We start from the raw sequence: 13,401 nt of genomic DNA, 5'->3' as shown, positions 1-13,401 counted from the left end.
ATAGTCGGAGATCACCGAAGCCCCTTTAAACTTCGCAAACTCATCCAAGAACAGTTCTATTGGCCAGGTATGGCGAAGGAAATTGTAGATTTTGTTCGTTCGTGCCCCACCTGTCAAAAGAATAAGAATTATACCATGCAAACTAAGAAACCAATGCAAATTACCGACACACCTAAACGCGCGTTTGAAAAGGTACAAATGGACATAGTTGGACCCTTATCCGTAACTAATAAAGGTAATCAGTATCTACTCACCTTACAGAATAACAATCCTACTACGTAGCATAGATACAATAAGCATTGTTCATACCCTTGCCGAACAATTTATCAGTAGATTTGGATGTCCGAAAGCTATCCACACTGACCAAGACAAGAATTTTATTAGTCAAGTCATGAAAAATTTCTGTAAAATTTAAAAAATTCAAAGAATAACTTCCACCGCTTTCCACTCAAAATCTTTGGGCTCCTTCGAAAGAGCACACCGCATTTTCATCAATTACCTCAAACACTATTGCACAAAAACCGATTGGGATAATTGGATAAGATTCTGTATTTTCTCATATAACACCTCTGTGCATGAGGCTTTACGCTCCATGAACTAATTTTCGGCGAAAAGACTAATCTTCCTTCAAAATTCTACATGGGTCTAGCACCTAGAACCTTTGCATAACATCTTGAGGAATTCTTTTTAAGAAACACCACCACTCAGACGACTACAGCACAGAATCTAGAAAAGGCAAAACAGAAAAGCAAAAATTATTATGATCAAACCGTAAGACCATGTAAATTTAATTTGAACGATATAGTATACTTGCTTAAGGAGTCCAAAACCTTCAAATTCGATTGTAATTGGTTAGGTCTCTACAAAATAAACCGATTATTCAGCGATTTAACGGCAGAATTAGCGCTAAGAAAAAATAGATTTAAAATAGTACACACAAACAAATTGAAACTGGCACATATAAGACCGAATTCTCCTTCCGAAAAAGACTAAGTAAATTAGTTAACTTGTAATATTCAACGTAAAGGTTACTCAATGCAATATTCTGCGAATTCAAGACTGCGCTCTATTTATGTTCTCCGTATACAATTTATATCACACGTATAGTTCAATACGCGCCTGTACCGGAACATATTAACTATTTTTTTGCGAGTATTAAATAATTTCGAAATCATGGGGGCATGATGAGCATGAGAATACTGTACGTGTTAAATATTGTTAACGGACATCGACCTACCTCAGATGACTCCCACGCTTTCTCTCACTCGCGGCCGCTCCAAACATGGTCGCGTAGCCTCCACTTCCACTCAGCTCGGGGTGGATCACCGATCGAAGACAATCCGGACAGATGGGGCAGGGCACAAACTCCAATTAGACCAGGACAACCCAGAGGGAGGATCGAGAATTTTCCGGAGAAGAGACGAATGCCTAGGACGACGGAAGGATTTTTCGCGTAGCAACAGATTGATTTTCAATCTCAACCGAGTTGTATCAAAAAGTCGTACGCTGAGTTAACTCCAACGAATAAATTTTGTTAAAGTACTTTGAAACGTATCGAGTAGTTTTGATTTTTGCGCGCCTCGCCGAGCAGAGCAGTTCAGCGCTCCATGAGCACCAACCCACCTCCTTTTCCCCTAAACCGCGAACTCGGGACGCAACAAAACCTACTGTAGGCTGTAACCTACGTATAGGGACACGGGCCTAGGAAATAACTCTACACGTGGCTTTGCGGTTAGGATTCTTTTATTCACCTGTCTCTCAGGCTGGCTTGGAGACGACTGACTACTGCAAGGACCAGGGAGTGCCTAGAGACAAATCCCCTAGAGTATCCCGGCCTCCATCGCGACGGTTGGCATCGGCGCTCATTGCGCCATCTGCGGTAGTAACTAGGGAGTTACTTTATGCTCCCCCCCCCCCCCCCTCCCGGTCAATGATGGCGGTCGTCACGAAAATAACACTCATTATATTTTTTCAAATAAATAACAAGATCGGAACAACAACAATATAAAATATAAAAATATAAAAGGAAAAACACACATACATTGACGTTACATACACTCTCACTCCACATAACGCTTAACCTAAGGACTATAAGTAGGAACTTTGACTTTATTTTGGTATTTCACGCTAAGCATTACCGCGAGCAACACTCTCTCTTATTGCCCTAGCCTCCGTCTACCGCAAAAGCTGGCTTGAGCCTGTCCTTGCTCACGCTCACTTCACGTGGTCCTATTCTAATTACAAAATTCTTATCACTACGTCTTACTACTACGTACGGTCCCTCGTAAGGTGGTTGCAGTGGCTTTCTAATCGCGACGCGCCGCACCAACACATGCGATGCCGTGTCCAGTTCTTTGAAAACAAATACGCGCTTACGTCCGTAATGCGCCTTCGGGGCTGGTTCCAACGCCTTCATGCACCCTCGAAGTTGGTCCACGAACACGGACACCTCCGTCTGGTCGTTGCCCGCGATCAGGTCACCGGGTAGATGCAGGGTCTCCCCGAAAACCATCTCCGCCGGTGTCGTTCCGCTGTCTTCCTTGACCGCTGCTCGAATGCCGAGCAGGACTGCCAGGAGAGTTTCTAATCAGCTGTCTTCCTGATGGCACATAATCGCCGCCTTCAGCTGCCGATGGAGGCGTTCGGCGGCCCCGTTAGCCTGCGGGTGATAGGCGGATGTCTTATGATGCTCCGCTCCCAACGCTCTTGCCCAGGATTTGAACAACACGGACTCAAACTGCCGGCCATGATCGGTTGTTACCCTAAGCGGTACGCCATACTGCGCAATCCAGCCCGCGAACAGCGTCCGTGCGACGTTCTCCGCGCTCACGTCCTCCACTGGAAAAACCTCCGGCCACCTGGAGAACCGATCAATCACCGTTACACAGTGAGTGAACCCTTTCGAATGCGGCAGCGGCCCCACGATGTCCACGTGTATGTGGTCGAACCGCGCGGTGGGAGTAACGAACTCCCCTACCGGCGTCACCACGTGCCGCGTGACTTTTGCTCGCTGACACTGCAAACACCCTCTCGCCCAGGTTCTGCAGTCATTCTTCACCGACGGCCACATAAAACGCTGGGTGACTAGTTTCATCGTCGTCTTGGATTCCGCGTGCGCCAGGTTGTGCAGGCTGTCAAATACACCTTTCCGGAACCTTGACGTCACCAGAGGCCGGGCGTGCTCTGTAGAAATATCACAAAACACGTCCACATTGGGCTGCAAGAGTCGGACCTTCTTGATTACCAGGCCCCTGGGCTCGGCTACCATCTGCTGCACCTCGCTGTCCGTCCTCTGCGCCTCCGCAAGCGCCCGATAATCCACCGGCACGATCACTTCTGCAATGCGGGACAGCGCGTCTGCGGTGATGTTGTCTTTGCCCTTAATATGCTGGATATCTGCTGAAAACTGAGCAACATAATTAAGGTACCGGAACTGGACGGGCGTACATTTCTCCGGCTTCTGATTTAATGCGAAGGTGAGTGGTTTGTGATCCGTGTAGATCGTGAAAGCTCTTCCCTCTACGGCGTGTCAGAAATAGCTTACTGCTGCATATATCGCCAACAACTCTTGGTCGTACGCACTGTACTTCTGCTGCGCCGGATTCAGTTTCTTCGAAAAGAAGGTCAGCGACTCCCATGCGCCGTTCTGACACTGCTGCAGCACCGCTCCTACCGCAACCTCCAAGTCATCCACCATCATTGCCAGCTTGGCCCTGGATGACGGGTGCGCCAGTGTAGTTGCCTTGACAAGAGCTGCTTTCGTCTTCTCGAAGGAGGCCTCGGCCTCGGGCGACCAGTCGACCTTATCACCCTTCTTCCCGGTTGTTAAGCAGCTCACCAGCGGGGCTTGGATTCTCGCTGCTCCCGGTATACAGCGCCGGTAAAAGTTTACCATCCCGAGAAACCTGCTGAGCTCCGCCTGGTTTACCGGCTTGGGATAACCCGCAATGACCTCGATTTTTTCGGCCACAGGATGGATCCTTTCCTCACCGACCGCGAAACCGAGAAACGATAACTTCGGCACCGCGAACTCGCACTTCGCCGAGTTGATTACCACTCCGAATTCCGTGAACCTCCGGAACAGCTGTTCGAGATGCTCCATGTACTGCTCTTTCGAGTCCGAGGCTACCAGCACATCGTCTATATACACATAAACACTGTCCAACCTGCGCACGACCTCGTCCATAAAACGCTGAAACGTTTGCGCGGCGTTTCGTAGTCCAAAATTCATTACCGGAAGCTCATACAGCCCGAATGGTGTCGTAATCGCGGTCTTGTGTACGTCCGCCTCCGCGACCGGGATCTGGTGATACGTGCGCGCCAAATCAATTTTCGAGAAAATCGTCTTCTCGTGCAGGCTTTGCGCAAAGTCCTGAATATGCGGAACCGTCGGTTACCGTCCTAGCGTTCAACACGCGATAGTCTCCGCACGGACGCCACGCACTATCCTTCTTTGGCACCATGTGCAACGGCGATGCCCACGAGCTTTGCGACGGCCGGGCGATGCCCTGCTCCAGCATATACTCGAACTCTTGCTTTGCCGCCTTCAACCGGTCCGTCGGCAAACGCCGCGGCCTCTGCGACACTGGAGGTCCTGGCGTGGTAACGATGTGGTGCCTCACATCGTGCTTGGCTGCACCACTGCCCACCGAGGGCCGCGAAATGCACTCGTATTTCTTCAGCAGCACATACACCGCATTGTCCGTCACCGGCGCCACACACCGAACTAAGTCGACCCCCCCGGTCGACACTGTCCCCGGCACTGAGAGCCCGGTAATTTTATGAATCAATCGGCGGTCCTGAACGTCGGCAGGAAGCCGTACCGCGCGAGAAAGTCCACACCGATGATGGAACTTTCAATGTCTGCGATGATAAACGTCTACGGGAATGCCCGGCGTAACCTTAAATCTACACTTATAACTATTTGTCCGTAGGTGTTGATCAGCGACCCGTTTGCCGCCGTGAGCAGGAAACTGAACTTCACCCGCGCACCATTCACCTTTTTCCGCGGAAACACGCTCACCTCAGCCCCGGTGTCGATCAGGTACTGGGTCCTCGTTGTCCCGTCGATATCGAAAAGGCGACGTATCGTTCTTTCAGGGCCACTTGTCGCCATCAGCGACTCTGTTCCTCGTTTCCCGCCGAGTAAGTGCATGGCCGCGTGCACTTGGTCGACCTTTCCTTAAACCGCCAGTGGTACCAGCAGACACCTTTCAGGCGTTCTCCGGACTGCGCCTTCGAACGTGCACGATTCCGCCCGCCAGACACGTTGTATAACCGTAAAACACTATCAAATACAGCTCTTTAGAAGGTACAGAGAATTCTGACTTTATTCTTATTATCTATTAAACAAACCTTTTGTAATCATCTCCTAGCAATAAACAAAATCGTTAACATTAACGTTTCTAACATAACAAGCCTTGATTTCAAACCTTCAGTCGATAATGTAGAACGCAACTGTCGCCACAGTTGCGCTTCCGCTCGCGCCCTCTGATGTCCAGCTTCGCTGTTACTAGCGCCGCGATCTGCTCCACGAAGGCGTTGATGTCGCCGAGTGCAGCGACGCTACTCGTGGACGGGGTTGGCTCAGAGATGCCAGATTCAGCATCCGGTGTCCTACTCACGCCAAATGCCAAATCACGCGTACGTGAGCTCGTGGAGTTTCGGAAAGTCGGCAAAGGCAAACTGACGCATGCCCTCTTTCTCGATTCTCCGAAGCTGCCCGAAGTAATTTCGGACCGCCTCGTGGGAGTCGAGAGAGAAAGGCTCACATTTGCCTTCTCGCTCTTAGCAACTGAAATCCGACCTCCCGTCAACGACTTACGATTTGGAATCTCGAGCCGTGATTCTCGACTGCCCAGGCATTTTTACTTTCCGACCTATGTAGGCGCACATAAGCAAAGTACCCATAATGAAAAAAAAAATGTTGTAAAATTTATTTTACGGAAATACACGTTCTAAGACCCTCTGACTATATTTCATTTATTGAAAAGAAAGAAATTTTTTTTTATTATTCTTATGTGTGAGCGTACATATGTATATTATTAATACGATTTTTCAAAATCAAAATATTTTTAGATTGAAAATTAATAAATTAAAATGAGAGTCCACTCTTTGCCAGTATCGTGCATGATGTGACATTTATCAATAAAAAAAGTTCTTATTTTTATAACATAAACAAAATAGTAGAATTTATAGTTGTAGAAATTAATTAATAATGATTTTCCTCGATATGTTTTGAGATAACCGTATCAATTTGATATGACGAACTAAATATTATGTTTGATTTGGCTTAACTTTGTATAAAAAAATAATTGTATCGATCCATCAAAATTAATAACGTGCACCATCAAACCGTTTAGACACAAAAGAAAAGTGATCCCATTTGCCAGTTTAATACAAAGTATGTATAATACTGGCAAACATATTATTACGAGCCAGGGCCGTGCAGCGCGCGTGGCTGGCAAGTGCGAGAGAGAGTATGGAATATGGTATCAATTTGTTAGTTAGGTACACGGACGAGCCCGATGCGAAATCGGGGAGCCGCTAGGATAGTTGATAACGAGGACGAACCTGATGCGAAATCAGGGAGCCTCTGGGATGGAGTCACGTACGGACGAACCTGGTGCGAAACCAGGGAGGAGGATGAAACGTCGTGAACGAACCCGATGCGAAATCGGGGAGTCACTAGGATTGTTGATAACGACGCAGACGAACCCAATGCGAAATCGGGGAGCTGCTAGGAGGTTGGAACAAACGCAGACGAACTCGATGCGTAATCGAGGAGCTGCTGGGAGGTTGGATAAATCACAGACGAACCTGATGCGAAATCAGGGAGCTGTAGGATGCGGACGAACCTGATGCGTAATCAGGGAGCCACTAGGATGGTAATAGATTGCATGGACGAACTCGATGCGTAATCGAGGAGCCACTAGGTTGTAAGAGTTTGTATTTGGATTTGGGATGTGTTAATTGAACTCGTAACTTTGAATTATTAAATATAATATAACCCGAGCGGTAAGGTTATATTACGGTGTGAACGTTTAACTAATAATAATCGCTTTATATAATTATGGGTTAAAGAAGTTGGATAACACTGATATAATAATGAAAGTAGATATATTCTTAAATCAACGAGTAAAATACAAGTGTTTCGTGTATCTTATGTCGCGATCAAAGAATGATTATATTTACCTAAAATGACCTTGCACGGTGTTGACGCACTGGCGATGCGGGGGTAAGTCGGTTGAAAATAATGGCCGTAATAGAATTTATGCCGGTTCACGGATTCTATATGGTTTAATATTGATACGAAAGGGTACTGTAGCCCTATCTCACGAAATACAACTGACTGTCAAACCGTATACGCGTGACGAGAGACGTGACGTTGACTCTAACGTAACGGTACGATTATGATCCCGTGAGTAAGAAAATCAAGGGGTTTATATACCCAAAAATCCGTGGGGGAGGATTCAGATGCACGTTAGACATTACCATATTTGGTAATCTCCGAATTGCGTTAGTCACCGAGCAGCTGCATCTCGTGAGAACTGACTCTACATTCCAAAAGGTAGATAAGTAGCACATAGCATCTCCCCCCCCCCCCCCCCAGGATGAAACATCGCGTTATGCGTGATGCTTTCACATTGGAAAACGCACTGTTACTTATTTATAAAAGAAAATAATAAAGGTCGCGCATAGTAAAATAATTGGAAGCTAAACGTGTCGGGTGTAGTGTTGTGTTGTGGCGTGTACTTATCGTTCATGTTGTTTCTTAGTTCCGCACGACGTAGCCCACCTCCAACCAATGCTGTGCTACGTCTACTGGTGGCTGTCCAGGAAGACGGTCCAGGTGTAGTGTCGCGGTGATTCCGTCTTTCGTATCGTCCATTTTAGTGATGAGTCCTCTCCTGCCGCTCAGTGCGATGATTGCGATCCTTGTAATCGCGCTGACTGGTCTGCTATTTCTTGGCTTGACTCCCTGGAGGTGGATTTTCACCGCCATCCATGGCAATGCTTGGCAGCGCGGTGGAAGTGATCTGATGTTATGGATTTGTACCTCTGCCGTTTTTCCGGTGTCACCGAGGAAGAGGTTGCATCCTTGTACGGTTGCCTGCTGTATTTTCCCTCTTTTCCACACCACTTGTATGTATGCTGCCACCAACCGTCCCGGCTGCAGGGCGTCCAGTGGCAGGAGGTACGCCTCCATTACAGCCCACAGCTCCGTCATCCCTACCACGTGGGTCGTGATTACCCAGGCCTCTGTCCCCAGTGTTCCAGCTGTGACGGTCTTCATAGTTGGTGTATTTTGGCGGTTAGGTTCCCGGTGTAAATGTCAGGATGTTCTCGTCCGTTACTATTTTGATGCCTGCCCAGTCTCGTTGTGGCTGCCCTTTCATGTCCCTTTTTGTTATTTTGGTTTTCCTAGTCTGTGTGGTGCGGCCTTTTCTTACTGATCCAGCCGAACAGGGGTGATAAATTCCTGGCGTCAGGAGCGTTCCTTCTCGTTCCGGATGCGAGGTTGTTTGTGTTGCGTTGTTGCTTCTCATTTGTCTAAGACTGGAATGATCTGAATACGGTCCAGCATCTTGCTTTTAAAGGCCCCAAGCCCCGCTCGCCCCACTCAGGCTTCCCTGTATGGGAGTGGAGGGGATTTTAGGGGTGTAAGCATCTCTAAAATATAGTAGCGCTAGATTTGTCGTTTTTCTGCTCTGGTTCCGAAATATTAGGTAAATTTATTATAATTTTGCTTGGTTCTTCAGGAGGCTGTGTATTTCTTGATTTTTTCTTAATCCATATTTTCCCGATTATTATTATTATGCCCGTCATAATTAATGTCATGGATATGGTACCGATGGATGTGAAATTCATAATTTTTTGGTCACGAAAACTGGTTCTGTGGATTGATAATTCCCTTGCTTTTTGTTCTATTTCAATGAGTGATAATGCTGCGGGTATCTTGTCCCAGGTAGAAGTATTGAGATTCGTGTCCAATGTATTTCTTTCCAAAACTTCCAGGTGGTGCGTGGTAGGTTCTGGTAATATTGTTGATAAATTATGTGTTTGAGGGGTAGTAGATGATGTCCCCTGTGGTTTTTATTGTTTCCATAGCTTTGAATTGTATAGCATTAATCGTTGTCCGACATCCCGGTTTGAGTTCGAAAATTCCTTTTTTTGAAATATTTTGTATTATTCCTTTGCCTCCTTGACAGTAAATCCGCGTCTTCTGTTGTTCCGGCATAAAGTACAACCAAGTAGACGGTCTGTTTAAAATTTGCCAATATGGTTTTATGAAAGAAGTTATTGTTATTTTGCAAGTTGATCATTTTATTGCAGAAGGATTTAATAAGGCTGAAGATTCGCAGATAGGATGTTTGATATATCGGTAATGTTGATGGTCCCGCGAATTGTTGACGGTGGAAGTGACACTGATTCAGGTAATCCTCAGTTGGAGTAATGTATTGTTGTTCGTCCGATGATATGACGACGAATTGAATTCTTGGGTTGATATAAGAGACTACGGGTTTTTCCCTAAGTTTATGTATGGATGGACAAGGGTATATCTTGTATAAATTGTAAGCTCTCGGTTCGAGTAAAGGTATCGAGAGTTCAAAGATTATTCTTCCCTTTTTAAAAATTACGTTTAAATTAGTGACTTTTTCAATTTGTTCCGTGAGTAATTCTTCTGTAGTTAACGGAAATTCGTGTTTCGATGTCTGTTTAATCTTCTGGGCTGATCGTAAAAACTGCTGCAGTGAAAAAATTGCCGGATGTAGAATTCCCTGTTTTGCCAAAAGTATGGAATCTATTAGCAATAGCAGATTAGTATTATAGTCGTCCAGTCCCTTTTCGATTTCGAATATCGCGTCTCTTTCAGCTGCTTCGAAACGTAGTTTACTTATATTAGATTCTGTTTCTCGGAACATTAACGAGTGTTCGGCCATAGTTTTCATCAATTGGGTTGTAATCTTGGTTAAATTCACTATTCTGTCGTGAGTTGCAGAAAATTCGGCTCTAACTATATGGGTTTGTTTTCCGATAAGTTCAGTTATTTCGCGCTGATTACTATATATTTTGTTTAGCTCCTGATCATAGTATTCCGCGTCCTCTTGTGTCAAAGTTCCGAATAATGTTTTGCTTAGGCTGCCAATAAATCCAAAAGGTGTGCTGCGACGTGGTGATTTAAAAATTGGAATATCTCCTATTGCGGTTTTTATTAAATTGGTGTAGTGTAACGTGTTTTCCTCCTTTTTAATTAACCGGGGCCCCCATTCTTTGCTGAGGCATTGGAGAGAATTGTGGCGATCACAGAGTTGATCGATGGCTTTGATAAATTCTTGTACAGGTGGAGCATGACTGAGATATCGGTTAAAATCCAATGACGTAACTAAACGCCATTGCGTACGGAAAATCCTGATTTGTGGCAATTTTTCGTAGAATAAACCGGCATCGTCTTCCAGCGGTGTTATAGTTGAACCATTATTAATTAATTCCTCGGCCGTGGTTAGTGATATCAGGAATATCCAGATGGAAATCATGGTTATTCCTTGCTGAAGACGAGAAATAAGCAGGCTTTAATTTGTCCTGGTGTTTCGTAATTATTTTATTATCAGCTTGAATTACTACGTTGTTTCGATCTGTCACGTCTATAATTTTGTACGGTCCAATGTAATGCGGGTCGAATTTACTTGTACGAGGTTCTAGATGTACGTAAACAGAATCGCCTATGTTGAAGTCTACTGGTATTGAATGTCTGTCATAGTAAATTTTTGAACGGAATTTTGCTTTATTTAAATTATTTGATGTGATGTTGCGGATTTTGGTCATATGCGAAATCAAGTCTTGTAAATAATCTCTGTATGATTTTAAGCTTTCATTATTCAGGAACGAGCTGGGTTCTCGAGCTACCTTCCCAAAGATTAACTCATATGGTGTGAAATTTGTCGCTTCGCGTACGGATGTGTTGTATGAGAACATTGCAAAAGGGATTAGTAAATCCCAATCTTCGTAATTATCCATGTAGTGTTTAAGATATTCGGTGAGCACGATGTGACTTCTTTCCAATGATCCGTTAGTTTGTGATCTATACCCCGAAGTTGTTATTTGTTTTGTTACGAGCGCGAGCGCGAGATCCTGGATTCGGTCGAGGGCAGTACTCGACCGGTGGTTTTAGGTATGGTTACGAGAGAGAAAGGAGTTCCGGACGACCCAGGGGCTCTATACCCTGGGAGCCGCTAGAAAGGAGTGGACGAACCAGGGGCTTTATACCCTGGGAGCCACGTAGGTTTGTAGGAAGTTTTAGGATCTTGCTCTATCGTAATGGTACACCTCGAGCGGTAAAGGTGTACCGGGTTCGTGAGATACTCCTCGTCTTACCGTTAATATGGTTCAGGGTTGATTAAATAATGCAAGTCAGTATAACTACTTGTATGTATTCTGTTCGATGCTCAAGTACAAAGGTGTATTAACAAAAACCAGTACTATCGCTAGGTTGCCTCGACGGCGAGAGTTTCGATTCGGCTTTTACGCGACGCGTTCGCGGGAGCTACTACTCGGTTTAGACGATTGAAAACTCACGATTTAAACCACTAAGGTAAGATGTTGCTTGAAGGGGATTACAGCCCGAACTTGCTTCGAGTATCAAAATGACGTCGTGGCGAGAGTTTTAGGAAAACTGAGCTCGACGAGTAAGAAAATGCGGCCCTTATATACTGGAAAATTACTCGGTACAGTGGCGGGGCATTACCATATAAAGCAATGAAAACTGGGCCGGGTGTGCACATACAGCATGAGTCAACCCCGTTCGAGGGGTTGTGCGCTAGATAATCGGGCCAACGCCCAAGCCACCAAACGTTTCAGTCCCATACATGAATGATATGTAACAGTTTAATTTTAAATATTTCTGCCAAATTCGTCATTAAATTTCCAATGAAGCTAGTTCCTTTGTCTGTTAATATTGCGCGAGGGGTGCCGTAGATTGCGATAAAGTGTCGGGCGAAGGCATCTGCAATGGTCGCGGCTCGAATATTAGGTATTGCGACTGCCACGCAGTATTTCGTCAAGTTATCCTGTATGGTAAGGATATGTCTATTTCCATTAGGCGTGATCGGAAGAGGTCCCACGGTGTCCAGTGATATTTTGTCGAATGCATCCAGCGGTGTGTCTGTAATTAACATGCGTTGGTGAGTCTTTGCTCGAACTAATTTTTGTTCCTGGCAACTTTGGCATGTCCTAATATACTCTTGAATTTCGTTGCGCATTTTTAGCCAATGGAACTTTGATCGGATGCGTTTGTATGTTTTTGTTACCCCTTTATGTCCTCCAATTAAACTATCGTGAGCTTCGCGGATTATGTTCAGTCTGTCCGTTTCGGAATCTGCGGATATGAAGTATGCATAATGCCCGTGTTCGGCAGTGAGGTTGTTAAAAGAAATGGTTATTTTGTGCATTTGTTTTGGCTCGGTGTATCGGTGCTCGTTTTCGTCAGTTGAAACATCTGTGTCAGACGCGTAAGGCAGGTAAGGGTCAGGCGTGCGGTCGAAGGCGTCAGATTGCATTGACCTACGCTCAGGTAGCCGTCCTGCACTTGTTTCGGTTATAACCCTTGCAGGTGAATGAGTTATGAATGGTTGTAAAATTTCGTTGGTAATGTGCGATAACACATGTGGAGTATTGCGTAAATTTTTTCGAGGTTTTTCTATAATTGTGTTTTCGTTATCTGTAATTTCGAGCGGTTCTTCAAAAGATATTAAATTGTCGGATAAATTGTCGTTTTCCTCCGGTGGAGTGTTTCGAGTGGAATTTGCTGCTGGCAATAGGTTGTTTATGGCTTCCTGGGGTTCATCTGGCAATGTTACCTCGTGCGATAAGCTGGGTAGGGCTCGGTGTCTAGCTAATATTGGAGAATGTTTAATTTTTCCATGAGTGGGACACTGTTCTTCGTCTGAGCTGCTGCTGGTCTCCCGGTACTTGGGTCGGTTCTCCCTGTCTCGCCGTAACTGTTGTATACGGTGACCTTATAGACTGTTTGTCGGTGGCCGGTGGTACTCGAATCTTGAAGTCGGGATCGTTTCTAGATTCCCGTGGAATAAGTGGTAGATCGACAGACGGAGAGTTGCGCGACAACGCGTCTGCGTTCATGTTCTTTTTTCCACACTTGTGGATAACTTGATACTCGTATTCTGAAAGTCTTAATTTCCATTTTATTAGCCTGGAAGTTGGGTTCTTAACTGAATGTATCCAGACTAAAGGACGATGATCTGTAACGAGGGTGAATTTTGTCCCATAGATATAGGGTCAGAAATACTTGACTGCGTAAACCATTGCGAGACATTCCTTCTCCGTTGCCGAATAATTCTTTTCAGATTTATTAAGGCTCCGAGATGCATATGCTATTGGTAA

General features: G+C 45.3%; 1 long non-coding RNA gene across 1 annotated transcript; it reads right to left on the bottom strand.

Annotated features, from left to right (window-relative positions):
- Nucleotides 1-272: 272 nt before the first annotated feature.
- On the bottom strand, nucleotides 273-1,059 carry LOC143340893 (uncharacterized). The gene is made up of 3 exons (XR_013079518.1): nucleotides 811-1,059; nucleotides 500-726; nucleotides 273-402 (listed from the first exon to the last, which is right to left on the bottom strand). It is a non-coding gene; the product is annotated as an uncharacterized LOC143340893 (long non-coding RNA).
- Nucleotides 1,060-13,401: the final 12,342 nt, after the last annotated feature.

This window comes from Colletes latitarsis, chromosome 4 (assembly GCF_051014445.1).
Source record: "Colletes latitarsis isolate SP2378_abdomen chromosome 4, iyColLati1, whole genome shotgun sequence".
NCBI lineage: Eukaryota > Metazoa > Arthropoda > Insecta > Hymenoptera > Colletidae > Colletes > Colletes latitarsis.
Note: the sequence above shows the minus strand (reverse complement) of the source record. Positions and strands in the feature narration are given on the sequence as shown.